At 33.4% G+C, this 16,404-nt stretch overlaps 1 long non-coding RNA gene across 1 annotated transcript; it reads left to right on the top strand.

The window, feature by feature from the left end:
• Positions 1–990: 990 nt before the first annotated feature.
• LOC131402261 (uncharacterized) lies at positions 991–8,452 on the top strand. Its single transcript, XR_009218470.1, has 3 exons — positions 991–1,044; positions 6,844–6,918; positions 8,327–8,452. It is a non-coding gene; the product is annotated as an uncharacterized LOC131402261 (long non-coding RNA).
• Positions 8,453–16,404: the final 7,952 nt, after the last annotated feature.

The raw sequence follows: 16,404 nt of genomic DNA, 5'->3' as shown, positions 1-16,404 counted from the left end.
GCATAGAAAAGCATTTATTTATCTAATAATTGGAGTCAATGGATTAAGTGTTGTGATAATAGATTGAAATTCAGATTTGGGATTAAAAAAAAGTAGTTTTGGAAATCTTTGTGATTTGGGGTGAGACCTCTCAGGATTGTTAAAACTTGATCTGGAAAAGGAAAGAACTAGAAGAAAAGATTGCTTAAATCAAGTCCAGGTTAAATAACCATAGTAATCATGATGCTAATGCTAATAATAATAATCATTACTATTTCTACTCTGATGTCTATGCCTATTCCCAATTTTACTATATATTCAGTTCATACCTATTTTTTAAAATTATTATTGATTTGTAAACATTTTGAATGTATTCTGGATACCATATCTTTGCTAGTTATATACATTGAAAAGCTCTGATTCCTTTGGGTAGACTGTCTTTTATGGAGTTACATGTTAAATGAATCATTAATTTCAATATAATCAGTTTTATTATTATTATGTTTTAGAGTTTTGTTGTGCCTTGTTAAAAGAAACTAGATGAACTTTCTTTTTTCATTTATTGTTTATTTTATGAAATTTCTATTTTTCAATATTTATATTCTTTAATACACTTTTACATTTTTCTATAAAATGTACATTCGATACTAGATATATTCAAAAGTTCTTATAATTTTAGCTTCTTAGTAAATGAATCTTTTAAATTATGTGTTCTTTACTTTTTTCTCCGTAATTTATTGGAACTCCCATTATTTTAAAATATTGATTTTGTTGTCTGGCAATCTTGTTGAATTCTTATATTAATTCTAATTATCATCTACACATTATCCCATGTTTGTTATATAGATGATCAAACCATCTACACACAATCATGCTCTTCTTTACAATTCTTTCCAAACTTTACATGTCTTATTAATGTTAAAAAAAATTTTATTACTGCTCTGGATAAGACCTCATTACAGTGTTCAAAACAAATGGTCCTAATCAATATCCTTGTCTTTTCTAATTTTACAGAAACGTTTCTAACAAATCACTGTAAAGTATGAGGTTTTCTGAGAGTTTTCGGTAAGTCCTAGACTTTTCTGTTATATCATACTGCCTTGAAAGATTGTATCTTTACATTTCTTTAAAGAAAAGAGACAATCATTTATGGGAGGGAAATCATGATGCTCTTTGGAAATATGGTGAAATATATGGATTTCTCCACAGGAATAAAATGGACTTTTGAACATTAACACAAGCACCTGGTGTACACTTTTAGGGGATCATGAGTCTATTAAATATCCTCTATTGACTCAAAGTTAAGACTCTGATCTAAAAAGAATTTTATTCATCAAAACATTCAACAAACATTTATTGAATATCCATTATATGGCAATGACTGTGAAATATATTGTGTGTACAGAAAAAAGTAAATTGAAACTCATGAACCCTAGATACTCATAGTATAAAACATAAGCTCATGCAGGTGTTAAAATAAAATATGATACAAGACACCTCTGAGGAAAGTATATGAATTCTTATCTCAGTGATTTCTTTCTTTGCTAATGAAAGTGCATGGTGTAATTTCAAATAACATTTTGTCATTAGGTAGAAGTTTCTGATATCTTGAGTAAACACTAGGCTGGGCAAATGAGAATAAATTCATGTAATAATAAATTGTTATATTCTATCTAGCCTCTTTGCTCCCTTTAGTTTTTTTCTTTTCTAAATTTCCCATTTCATCACACTACACTGGTGTGTACACTGGCATGTACTGGTACATGCTTTATTTTGGTTCAGCCAACATGTTGGTACTCAGAGTTCTTTTATCAGTAGTTTTGCAAAAATGTCTGCAGGCCATTTTGCTCAAAAGGAATACAGATCCCTTAGGCTTTCTAGAGGAAGCTTTGTCTGCCGTTGCTTCCAAAAACATCGTAGACAACTTGAAAATAAATAAATGGATAAAATACTTTGGTTGAACTGGTTGTAGTGACGGACAAGGCGCCTTCTCCGGGGAAGTATGGCCACAGGCCTGCTGCACGGAGGATGGATTGGAAGTCTGGGACTTGATCTCCCCTGCGGTGTTTGCTGCCTTTCGGCATGAAGAGCAGATGATTATTTTCGCTGGACCTCTCAGCGGTGTCTGAGGCCCCCTGCACATTTCACTGGTTTATAGACACTTAGAGGAGGCATTCTGCCTGTGGCAGGATTAACCTCACTTATTCCTGGATCTTTAAAAGGAGGATGTCAAACCTGTCAAAGCTTCCTTGGGTGTATTTCTATTCCATCAATCTTTTGAAACGAAATCGCTTACACGTGTTTCTAGGGAGGTCTCAGGAGGGAGTTTTCATTTCAAATGATTAATACATGCAATGTGTGCCTCACTAACAACTAATGCTAAAAATAATACATAGGAACACCCCTTCAAACTAAGTTTGCAGCAAGTTTTGGGGCAAAGTATAGTAATTAAATTCGCACATGTATCCTTGCCTATCAGCTCATATTTAATTTTCGTATGTGTGAGAAGTTAAAAGATTTGGGGAAAGAACAGCAACTGTTACCACAATATAATAAAAATTACTCAGTGCATCTTTTACTGCTGAAACTTAGGGCAACCATCAATTGAGTAATCTTCAGTATATGGTCTTGGATATAATTGTGTTATATGTCAATCAATTTCTTACCCAGAATTGGTAAAATTAACTATCAGAGAATTAAATTAAAATGGAATCCCTTCCAAAATGTAATTCTGAGTTATTTCTCTACTAAATGTTTAATATTCATATAAACTATTGGATCATTAGTTCATGCCCAGTCTTGAACTTGGTCTAAGACTTAAAGCCTTGATCTTTTGTTTCATGAATATTTAATTGGACTGAACTCTTTTCCTGTTACTGTGGAGAGAGAGTGAAACATATTCTTTATTGCTCAAGTTATCCGTCATGCTTGGCATTTTAATTTACTTTCTTAAACTTTTTAACCAAGGACCATTTCAATTCCAATGAGCATACTGTATCACACTTTTTCAGATGACTACATTTTCTCTTTGAAGTTTTTTTTTAATTCTTCTGAAGCTTGAGAATATTTCCCATCTAGTTCTAGCTTACTAAACATTGAGGTCAGACAGAAATCATTCTTCTATGATTTGGAGATTTTGGTTGGTAGGTGACTATACTTCAAGGAACATATTGTACTTCTAAATATATCTGGAAATTATCAAACGTGAGTCATCTTCATTTCTCTAACTGATTAATGGTATATGTGAATTATCATTCAGAATTAAGTGTATTACTATAAATTACTATATCTAGGAGAGTATTTAATACAAATTACCTGTCATAACCACACCACTACCGCCACCAAATATTGTCTATCTTCATTAAGTGGTGAGGTGGAGTGATAAGCATCATGTTGGGGCTGCTGCTTATATAAGAGGGTAGGAGGAGATGAATTTTTGCTGTATACTTCTCTACATTCTATATGTACTACATATATACATTGACATGAATTACAAAGAACCACATTGAAGTTATTGATTTCAAATGAACCGTATGACTAATAAATTTAATTATAATGCTATATGCTAAATATAATGCTTATGACTTCCCAAGCATTTTCTTTTTCTCATTTTATTCCCATAAAATAGATGATGAGTTAATGATGTTCATATATATTTACTAAATAATATAATCGAATGAAAGAACAGGTTTTCTGAAACCCAATCTGGCCATCTTTCAGCTACACTGCTGTTAGATAAATTTCAGTGTTTCACACCTATGTTAAAATTATTGCCTATGTTTGGAACCTCAGTTATTTAAATCAGATATTTCTATACCATCTTGAACACAGACTTTTTTCCAAGTAGTACAGAGGTTCCAAAATTGTGGTCAGCATCCTGAACCCAGCCTAGAGTTGTCTTTTCTTTGTCTCATGCACTGTTTAATATTTAAAAATAAGAAATTAGCATAAAAGTCTGTATTGAAAAGTGAGAATATTGGGCAACAAAGATTCTATGTCTTCTTGTGGAAATGATCGAATAGTGCTAAAGAGCTGAGGCCTCCTTGCTATAAGATATTCTATTTTCAGTAATCCAATCCTTTGTGTCTTCCTAACACTGAGACAGAGTGTCAGCTGCAGAACTAAGAACAAAATGTGATGACATTACCAGAATCCTTACGTGAGGCTCACTTTCCCCCTTTGTGTTATAAGACTGACTACTATAGGTAATTGATTTTTGACTACTGGTTGCATCACTTAATCCTACTTTTGGGTTGTTTATATTGAGTTCTTACTTAAACTTCTCATCACCTGTACATCCCTTAAATGATGGTGCTCCTATCTGAAAAACAGATAGGACTACACTATGAAAGGCCTTCTTCTCATCCTATGGAATCTTTCTAGGAGGCTTCTAATCTCAACTTTACAGTGAAAAGTCATACATTTATATTTCTAGACCGTATTTCTCTTTGTTTTCTTTGATGTTTAGACTTCTAGATCTCATTTATTATTGCACATCTCCATTTGGGTATAGTGTAGATATCTCTTATTAAACTGAATTTTTCATATTGTTACCCAGATTTGGTCTTCCTTCTATATTCCTTAACTCAGAACATGGTAATATCATACTCTCATTACCAAAAAATAGAAACATTGAAGTTTTCTGTCTCTCTTACTCTTTTTCTCAATTCCTAAGACCTAAAAAGCAGCCAGGCTATGTTCATTCAACCTCTCAAATCCACCATTTTGACTGAAAAAACACTTGCCACCTATGTATATACTAGAAACATACAATAAATATGATTAAAATAAGAAAATTCTCCCAACTTCCAAAAGTTCATAATTAGACCTATGAATAGAAAATTATAATTCAATGTGATGTGAAAAATGGTGGGATTATACAGAGGGTGTCACAAGACTCCGAAGAATGCCATTTAAGCCATACTGAGAGAGACTGATGTGGGAAGTGGTGGTGTTGCTTCTACTGAGTGATGTTTCGATTGCATTAGCCAATGATGAATTTAGGGAATGGGAATTTCATGTAAAGAGAATAAACTGAAGATATAAAAGGGAAAGGTCGATATGGGAAAATTTATAAGCAGCATAGCTTGCTTGAGGATAAAGTATAAGGTAGGAAGCGTGGTAGGTAAGTTGGAGAAACAGATAGAAATTGCATTATGAAAGGTCTTAAATGACATATAAAGAGCTTAGACCTTATCTTCTCAGGAAAGAATTTGAAAAAATTTAGGCAAAGGTGTAATAAAATCAGAGACGCAATTTAGTAAGAATATAATTGAGTATTTTTATTTGGTATAAATGTCTGCATGGAAGGAGCCTGGTTAGGGAGATAATGCAATGGTTACGAGAAGAAATTTTGAGGGAGTGAAATAAAGTGGTTATAATAAGGACATAGAAGATTTGATATAATAAATATTTAGAAATTAAAATCTGGTGATCAAACCAAACATAGAGGGAGAGGGAAAGAGACAAATAAGAATAATTTTTTCAATTTTCTTGCTTTGGTGATTGAGTAGCTGGTAGTATGATTAACAATAGCAACAAGTATGTATTGAACTAAGAAGATGTTCATGTTAACTGAAACAGGCAGGTTGTTGTGTAATGTCTAGAGAATGATTCTACTTTTTATCCAACATAAAAATAAAATTCCCGTAAGTATTTATAATTATTAATATTTTCTTAAAAAATTTGTAAGTGGAAAATCATAAGTAGAAATGTTGATTGGGGTTATTCATATAGGACCAGTTGAATATGATTTGTTTGAGAGCTCTATAGGGGACTGTAGAGCTGTATAGATGTTCCATTCTGCCATAAATACATGAGTTACTTTTCCATTGAACTATATAAACATTTCTTCATTCCTACTAATAAAATCAGCTATAATAATACTTATGATAAAACAGCCAATATGCGTACCATGTGCAGCTACTGTGTTAGACTTTTTTGTATTTTTTGTGAAATTCACAGCAACCATAGAACATTTCACAGGTAGCGAAACTAAGGCTTGGAGAGGCTAAGTGTAAAATGTAAATTTACACTTAGCGATATGCCTACATTTAAAGCCAGTTCAGTCTGAACTCTTAAATACTACTTTATATATGGCGCATATGTGTAACGCGGTTGACTGCGATTAGGAATGCAGTCTTTCTCAAGGAGGCAGATACCTGAGCAATTTCACTTTCCTTCTACCTTATTTGTAGTTGCTCAGGAAAAAACCCACCGATACAATATAAAAATACTACGATTTTTATGGGGAGGGGGTTAGGTGGCTGTTTTAATAAGCAAGGCAACTTACAAGGCTAATCTTGGCCGCAAGACAAGTAGATCTCCACATCCGCCTGCCAAGTTCTTAATTTAAGAGTTTATTTAGAGTCCTTAATGAGATTCAGTCATGAATACCATCCACATGGTCTCAACAACACATTACTCGCCCAAGGCTGTGTCCTTGAAGTGGCTCCTAGTGTGAATGGTGGGCCAAATATGCATTCCAAGGACAGGGGAGTGGATGAGGAGCCTCCAATTGCTCCGGTCTGGTTAGAGTTTCAGCTGGAGATCACGTACTCTTGATGACCTTCTCCAACTCTCCACCCCTGGTGACCATCTCTGACAAATCTTGCAGGCCCCTCCTCTTCTACAATGGCCCTCAGTGGTCAGCAAAGGGTTTCATTAGCATGGAGGTGCCTGGTTTGGTGGCTCTCTGGTGCACTGGAGGCAGATACCACAGCAACAATATAGGCATACAAGAGAAGGGCATAGAAGATATACTCAAGGATTAGGGTAAGACTTTTCCAATCATGAAATTAAAGTGTTTTTATTTTTGTACTTCATTCTTTACTCTTGTCTTCTGATGCCTCCCTGAAATCCCAGAGTTTCACCCTGATTTTCATGGTTGTAACATCAGAAAATATCACTTCTGGGGGAAAAAAGTGCCTGATACATTAGGTAAGCATAATGTCTCACAACTATGAATTGAGATACCTAGTAGATGTTTATGAGTTGAATTTATATTAAGAACTGATGTAATATCAGAGACTAGGAAAGAAAATGCTTAAAATGTGATTTTATCATCAAAGATGATTTTCTATCTATAAGTCACAGTACAGAATCTATCTAAAGAGCATGCTAACTTCTTGCTGAAGTGATAAAGTTGTCCTTTTAAAATTTGACATAAAAATTTTAAAATTATGAATATTATTAAAATATGAATATTATTAAAACTATGTTATATAATCTTATTACTCTTCTCAAGAAAACTCTATCCTGAGCCTTCCATGTGCTATTATGTAGACTATATGACAAAGACTCTCTGTGGACTAGATCTAATGAATGATCACTTATAATCATTAACACATATGTACAAAAGCATGGCATACGGGTGACGCCAGCCTGGACTCCATTCTACACAAAGGCAACAAAAATACATTTAAATCATTCACATGAAGATTCAAATTGCTAACATATCACTTCAAATTTGAAGTTAATAAAGAATGTCGGGGGCTGGCGCAGTGGTGCAAGCAGTTAAGTGGGCACGCTCCGCTTAGGCGGCCCGAGGTTCACGGCCCGGATCCTGGGCACACACCGACGCACTGCTTGTCACACCATGCTGTGGCAGCGTCCCATATAAAGTAGAGGAAGATGGGCATGGATCTCATGTCAGGGCCAATCTTCCTCTGCAAAAAAAAAAAAAAAAAAAGAGGAGGATGGGCATCGGATGTTAGCTCGGGGCTGATCTTCCTCACAAAAAAAAAAGAATGTCATAGAAGAAGATAATGACAAGTACAATGTTATAGCCATGCCTATTTGGTCTTTTGCCTTGCATAAAATAAGCTCAAAGTGGTAAATGTATTTTCAATTGTATGATGTAATTTTAGCACGAACAGAATATTCTGTATAATATGAAAGCTGCAAAGTCTAGTGTTTAAGCCTTAGGAAAATCGAGAGTTCAAAAATGTCTTCAATGAAAATGGAATGATCAGCTATGACTATTAAATACATCACTGATTTTACTGATTGACTATTTTTGCTGGCATAGGGAAATCTGACTGAGAATGGTAAGAATCTTAATTTTATTGCCTTATTAATGTTGAATATTTTGTCAGACGAATTTGAAGTTAGTGATTAAGTTCACATGACATTGCCAAAGAAGAGGTTTTGTTTGTGGACAGATTAATGCAAACAGGGCCAGTGGTCCACTCACCCTTCACTCAACAATGGAGATTGAGTGGGACGTTTAACCTGTTCCAACTGAGTTCACCCCTTCGTGTTGTCCAAAACTGTATGGTTTCCCCTTATGGCTGAGGCTGTTATATAAAAAAAGAAACTATTTATTGTTATTATTATTTTGTTTCAGCTCAACCTCTAAGAGATGACTTTCCTAGACTCCAGCGGAATGAGAATGAACCTCAAGAATCTGAGTACTTTAACTGCAAATTACAAATCACGTAATAATTATGACAACAAAAGAGAAATAACACATTCCAAGAGTCATGCTTTTTAGATAATAATCAATTTTAATATTAAAAAAATCCTTTGAGGGGGGCTGGCCTGGTGGCATAGTGGTTAAGTTCACGCACTCTGCTCCAGTGGCCCAGGGTTAGCAGATTTGGATCCTGGGTGTGGACCTACACACCACTCATCAAGCCACGATGTGGCAGCATCCCAAATACAAAATAGAGGAAGATTGGCACGGCTGTTAGCTCAGGGCCGATCTTCCTCAACAACAACAACAAAAAACTCTTTTTATTGTAATGATTGATTACTTTGAGTTGTTTTTTGACTTTGTGTTCAATTTTTTAATTGTTACCTCTTTTAATAAATAACTTGTGTTTGTTTCGGTATTTATCTCATTTACTTATGCTGTGCAAATACTTACACAGTTTTGTTTTCCAAAGGGGTTAGTAAGACCTCAGTGTTTGATATCCTTCTTGGATTTATTGCATATATTTTAACTCTATGTTATGTTCCAGAACTCATCTTCTGACTGCTCAAATACCACCATTAACTGCTCATTGAAAGTTGGCTCTAAGATCACTTGTTCTAATATTACTTATAACTAAACAGAAAAAAATGCTGAAAGAGACTTCAAACAATTCTTGTCTGTCCTCCACTTTTGATGATTAACTGTGCCCAAAACAACACACAGAGGTCATTAGCAAACTGGGCCTGAAAAATGGTAATAGATATATATTTTTCTACTTGTCCATATTAATTAATGTAGACATTTCCTCCAAGTAATATTCCTTTAAAGAATCTTTTTGTGACTCAAAAGTAGCTTTACATAATATTATTAAATTGCTGATTATCTATTTGGTAACAGGCAATCTACGTTCACAATTTCTTAACAACAGTACTTCTCTGAATTTAAAATTCTCCATATAGTTGTAAATGACTAGCTTGTATCAAACCAACTTTCACCAAGAATAACTATAAAAATCACATTTAAGAAAAGAAAAAGAAAACACCTTACTTATTGGAGGCATTGGAGAGTATCTAGGGCATCCAGCAATTGTTAGGACAATATCCTAATAAAAGGAATACACAGTATGAGCCCAACTTTCCACAAAATTTCCCCTTGAGGTATTTTCCATCGCTAAGTGGCTGAAGGCAGAGAGACTAAGCAGAAAGCAAAAACTCAGGACTCTTGACAGTCTTACAGGGCTAAAGAGACAAGATAATATGAAGCACAGGTATAACCAACCAGTCAGAATTGGAGGGACCAAGATCCTCAAGAAATAGGAAACACAGAGAAGTGTGTCTGATTTTCTAAGTTGATATTCACTGTAAGGCGTTTGTCCGTTTCTAAGCTGTTGTGGACTGAGAGACCAAGACGACAAGAAGACAGCTGACGCTCAGAAGGTAAAAACTGAAGCAGATGTTTTGTCAGGTTCAATGTGCTGGGAAAAAAAAATTGGGAATTTAGGGTCTGTCAAGAAGAAAGGGGCCCAGTAATTGCTCTAGTATTTCATTTGAGACCTTTGAAAAGTTATGCTCTATGAAAAAAAAGAACAAGTCAGAACTAGACCATACCTCAAAGAGACTAAAACTCACCTTCCTATCATCTTAAAACCCTGATTGGATCAAAATGATTTGTTTATGCTCTGACTGTCATTTAGGGGAAAAAAAAGTAAAATCTCTCTGAAAGAAGATAAAATTATCAGAGAAGAGTTTTTGTAATTTTTTATTCAAAATGACTGGAATCCAATAAAAAAATTTCAAGGCATATTAGGGTCAAGGAAGAAACGACCACAAACCAAAGAATAAAGAAATAATAGATACAGACCCACAGCCAAGTATTTCACCAGCCTACTCAGTCTAAAATATCTCTGATTATTATGTTCATGAAAACATTTGATATGATAGAAAATTTTGTCAGAGAAGTGAAATCTTTAAAAATAATTGAATGGAAAATACAGTAATTGACATTAAGAACTCAATATATAAGTTTAAATATAGATTAGACACAACGAAAGAAAGGATAAGTGAACTTGAAGAAAAGAAAGTAGAAAATATCTTTACTGAGACATGGAGAGAAATAAAAGGAAGGAAAATACAGAAATGATTGTAAGAGGTCATGGTGAAAAGCATTAATATACACTTAATTTGAATCCCAGAAGAAGAGAGGCAGAGTAGACAAAAGCAATATTTAAAATGGTTCTAGTTGACAGTCTTCCGAAACTGACGAGAGATATAGAATCTACAGGATCAAGAAGATCTAGGAACCAAAAATAGCTAGGTATATCCTAATGAAACTGCTAAATAACAAAGATAAATTATACTAAAGACAGTCAAAGACAAAAAAGATTCATTATCATCAAATGGTTAACATTGGAACTGAGAACCAACCTTCGAGAATAGTAAGTTTGCAAGTCAGAAAACAATAGTATGACAACTTTATTGTGCTCACAGGAGACAACTGCCAACATAGAATTCTGTAACCAGTAGAATATTCTTTAAAAACGAAGGGGAAATAAAAATATTTCAGGCAAACAAAAATAAGATTTCATAGCCAGCAGATGTGCACTATGTGAAATACTAAAGGAGTTTTACAGAGTTTTTCAGAGATAAGGAAAGTAATCCCAGATAAAAATATAAGAATTGAAGAAGAAATGAAGAACAATGAAAAAGATAAACAGATGGGTAAATGTAAATGAATATTGATGGTAAAAACCATAATAATATCATCTGTCAATTTAAAATATATGTAGAATTAAAAACACAATAATAATGACAATAATAATGTGAAAGACAGGAGGGGGGTAAAATAAAATGCTGAAGACCCTTGTGTATTCTATTTCATTTATTTATGCTCTGATTGTTATCATCTTCTTCCTTTTCCGTATGTGAGTTCAATTAGCTTTTTTTTTTCTAATGTGTTGAGGTGAGCTCTGTGGTCATTGATTTGAGACCTTTCTTCTTTCTAATAAAAGCATTTGGTGCTATAAATTTCCCTTTAAATTTGTTTTGGGTGTATCCCAGAGATTTGTATATATTGTGTTTTCATTTTCATGTAGTGCAAAATACATTCTAATTTCTGCTTTGATTTCTTTTTTTACCCATTAGTTATTTAAAAGTCTCCTATTTTGTTTCTAAATTTTTTTGGAAACTGTGGGATTTATCAAAGTTAAGCATTTGGACATCCTAGTTTCTGAATAAGAATGCTGTAGACTTGTTTGGCTTAGATGTATGCATTCAACGCATGATACATGATAGATAGATAGATAGATAGATAGATAGATAGATAGGGAGTTGATTCTCATTATTTGCAATAGTTATGGTCTATAAAGTTGCCTCAAACAATGAATTAGTGAATACTGAATCATTGCTCCAAGGGGAAATACAGGGTTAAGATTTTGTGAGCCTTTGGTCACAACCTTTTTGTCAAACAATCAATGCAAACATGGTTTTATGTGTGTTTCTGTTTAAAGTCACCTTACTTAATATATATTTTTGATTCATTAACATTAAACTCACAGCCAACAATACTATAAGTCCCTTACAAAGCTTATCTAACATTCACATCTTTTCCATAAGACACATCACAGCTTTCTTGGGCTTAGAAACACTAGACAGAACTACCATACTATGTTTGGGAGCATTTTAAATAGTGAAATAACCAACAAAAAGCACAAAAATGTGAAAAACATACTAAACAGACTTTGAAAAGGACACTTGTTTACAGCCTGAGAGCTGAAATAAGAAGGGAGGTCATAGTCTTATTGCACCTTAGCATGTCCACGGTGACTGGGAAAGTGCTGCAGGTATTAATTGGGGATTATGAATAAATTTTAGCGAGTAGGCAAATTTGCAAATACTGAATCTGAATAATAAGGATCAGCTGTATATACCTTGGCAGTGTCATTAAATTGAGCCTTGAGAAACACGTATGGTTCAAACTTGGAGGCGGAGAATATAGGTCCCCTGTGAATTCTGAACAGTCTATTCCATCATCAGATACATTGACTGGGCTCTTCCAGGATAGCAGGCACTTTTTCTTGGATGATTTTCTTTGGTTTAGGTTCCAGAATTCTGTATATCTTTGGGGAACTCACCCAGCTAGCTCCTTTCTAGATGTTCTGGCCAACCTCTAACAATTTTTTACTCCTAAAAACAAAAAATGCATTCCTCTCTTATTCTTTCATAATATGCTTTCATGTCCATTACTCATAAATCATAGCAAAATAGAAATGATTTTTCTTTTCCAGGAGGAAAAGGACGACTTAATCCTCCAACTCTCAGAGGAACTGAGTGACAATACTTCTATTTTCAATGCAAAGAAAAAAAAAATGAAAAAAAACCACAGCTGAGTTTCTGTATTTAAACAGGATGAATATTCATATCTTGGAACACAGTTTCCTTAAGTGAAAATTCTGAAAGCATATCTGAGAACAATGCGTATATACATAAAACATATAACATTTTCAATTAAGATTTTTGAGTAAGTGGGATATAACTTATATCCCACTTATATCAGATAATAAAATGGCAAAATCCATGAAAATCTGCCTGAATGACTGTACTATACTGGTAATATCATATACAAAAGTTTAGATTCATATCTGGAAAAATAGTTTGTTTCAAGAGCCTTAAACATGGATTTCGTGTTACAAAATCTTTAATTTGAATTTGCATTGATTTTTTTTTTTTATAATTCCAAATATTACTTCCATTATTTTACTGATGAGGATTGTTTTTGGAAATATCATTTGATCATTTGTAAATCATTTGTATTCCCATATAGTTGCCCAAAATGATTTGACTGGCAAAACATCCTTCAAGTCACATGGTTAGATAACCAAAATTTTCCAGTTTTCTTAAAAGAAAATAGGAACTAATTAGATTAAAATACCAATAAATAGTATATCTCCTGTTGTATAGGTTTAAATGAAAAAGCTGAGTACAGTTTAAGAAAAATGTTAATGATATGAATAATTACTTTTCCTTGGATCTTATACTGTTTATTTTTTTTAATTATTCAACCTTAGGACGACTCTAGTTTACTTTCAGATTTGACCTATGGAAGTATTACAATGTGCAGGACTAGCTCAACATATATTCTTTCCCTTTTAAATTGAGTGACATTAAATTCATAATGTATAGACAAATTCCAGGCTTAGCAGACATTGATTGATCTGTCAATACTTATTTTTCTTTTTTGGAGCATCCAACAAAATTAAGTCAGTAAAGCTTGCTGACAGGATGCTAAAATGCATATTGAAGAGGAGGAGCCGTATCCTCTTAAAGCAGGTTTCAGCATGGGCATTAGCAGATTATAAAGTATAAACTGCACATCCCTGCATATCATATATTATTCTTCAAGATATCTTTGAGAATTTATAACTATAATTTTTTTGATCTCTTGACGTGCAAAAATACTATCTGTGTTCCCAATTGTTTTCTCCATATATCCAATGTTTTGTTAATAAAGAAAATGCGTGAATATAAAAGGAAATCAAGCATTTCACCAAGAAGTAAAATCCTGCATTTTACATTTAAGAAATATACATTGTCCTTTATTATTTAGTATATCATAAGGAAGAATCATTTTACTCTCACAGTTTACAAATAACACTCATAAGAGAGTGACTGATAAATCAGAAACATTCCCGGCAATGACTGTTGCAATTCTTCAGCAAACAACAGACAGGCATATAGATTTGTCAAATGAAATGCTAAACCACCGTTTTCAACTGTGAGGTAGTGCTCTTAGAAAGCCATTGTGACCAAGTGGCTTTTTTTATTTGTTTTTAAATGAGTTTTAGGCCATTTAATTAGTTTAATTCTCCCTCTCTAATGTATGAGAGAAAGCTCTCTTAGATTTGCTTTTATAACTTTTATATTTTACATATTGTAAAATAAATCCACATTTACTGCAGAACACTTTTGAAAATATGAATAAGAAAATGAAGCAAACTAAAGTCTTCTAAAACGCCACTACCCGAAAATAAATAATCCTTCTTAAAATTAGGAGTATACAATTCCATTTTATATATATATACACACACATAAAAAATATATATATACACACACACACGCAGAGAAAGAGGCAGACAGAGAGAGACAGAGAGAAACAGGGAGAGAAGGACACATTTATTACCCACAGTTTTCTTTTTTGTAACTACATCGAGGGACTATGTTATAGTTTATTAATAAAATCCCACAATTTTATAAATTTGTAAAATTTATTTAAAAATTTATAAGATTTAGAAAATCCCAACAATTTATTGTTGAATAGCTGTTTTCAATATTTTGCTATTGTCAATAGTGCACCAATGTAAATTCCTGTGGCTAACACTTTGGTTACTACAGTCTGTGATTACTTCTCTAGGATTAATTTCTGGTAGTAAAGTGTAGATCATAAAGCAAAACATCTTTTAACCTTTTTTGATATGTTGATACATATTGTCAAATACATCAACTGATACATATTTCCAAGTTGCTGTCACAGCAAATTGCACTGTCACCAGCAGTAAATGAGACTTTCCTTTTCCACAAAACTTCTAGATGTTTGATATTAGCATTAAAATATTTTCAAAAATATTTTAATTAGCTTTGATTTAAGCGAACAAGATGTTAAACATTTGTTTATTATATTAAATTTTTTTAAATGGTCTAATAATATTCTTATACATCATTATACATTTTCTACTGGAGTTTTCATCTATTTCCTATAGATTTGTACTCTTATTAAAAAGATATTGGCTTTTTATCCATTATGTTTCTGCAATTTTTCCTAGTCAAAAATTCGCCTTTCATATTATGTAAACTATTTTATAATCTAGGAAAAAATACATACATATACACACCCAATAATCATTTCTCTCTCTCACTTTTTTTTTTTTTTTTTGGTGAGGAAGATCAGCCCAGAGCTAACATCCATGCCTATCTTCCTTTACTTTATATGGGACGCTGTGACAGCGTGGCTTGACAGGCGCTGTGTTGGTCCAGGCCGGGGATCCGAACCTGCGAACCCCAGGTTGCCAAAATGGAGCATGCGCACTTAATTGCTCCACCACGAGGCGAGCCCCTATATTCGAATTTTTAAATTTAGCTTCATAGGTTTATATACCAGGCTGCATATTCCTTTTCATATCCTCTTTCTTGGCACTGTACTTTCTTTTATATTTAACCACTTAAATACTAAGAAGAAGATAAAAACATTATTTGTGCTCCTATGTTCGTTGTAGCATTATTCACAATAGACAAAACATGGAAGCAACGTTAATGTTTATTGAAGGAAATTCTGCCATTTGCAGCAACATGGACGAACCTGGAGGTCATTATATTAAGTGAAATAAACCAGTCCAGAAGGACAAATACGCATGATACCACTTACAGGAGAAATCTGAAATAGCCGAACTCATAGAACCAGCGAGTAGAAGGGTGGTTACCAGGGAATGGGGGGAAGAGGATATGGGAAGATATTAATAGGAGAGCACAAAGTTTCAAGTATACAAGATGAATAAGACCTAGAGATCTAGTGTACAGGATAGTATCTATAGTTAATAATATATGGTATACTTAAAAACTTGCTGAAGGGGTAGATCTAATGTCAAGTGTTCTTATCACAAAAAATAATAGTAATGAATTATTAAAGAGGGCAGTAGGAAACTTTTGGAGCTGATGGATATGTTTACCACATAGATTGTGGCGATGATTTCACAGGTGTATACTTACCTGCAAACTCATCGATTCGTATGTATTAAATATATATAGCTTTTTGTATGTCAATCACGTTTCAATAAAGTGGTTGTAAGAAAGAGAGTTTTTCAACCTCATTTTATTACTGGATAAGGTCACTGCTGTGTCAGATAATTAAGATTAGTAGAGAACAAGTCTAAAAAGTTAGACTAATTGGCTCTGTGTTTCCACTACGTCTCATATCACAGACACATTATTTACTTTAAAAAATTCAAGTCAGTCCTACAATTT

Source organism: Diceros bicornis, assembly GCF_020826845.1.
Source record: "Diceros bicornis minor isolate mBicDic1 chromosome 35 unlocalized genomic scaffold, mDicBic1.mat.cur SUPER_35_unloc_1, whole genome shotgun sequence".
Taxonomy (NCBI): Eukaryota; Metazoa; Chordata; class Mammalia; order Perissodactyla; family Rhinocerotidae; genus Diceros; species Diceros bicornis.
This window is presented reverse-complemented; position numbering and strand designations above follow the sequence as displayed.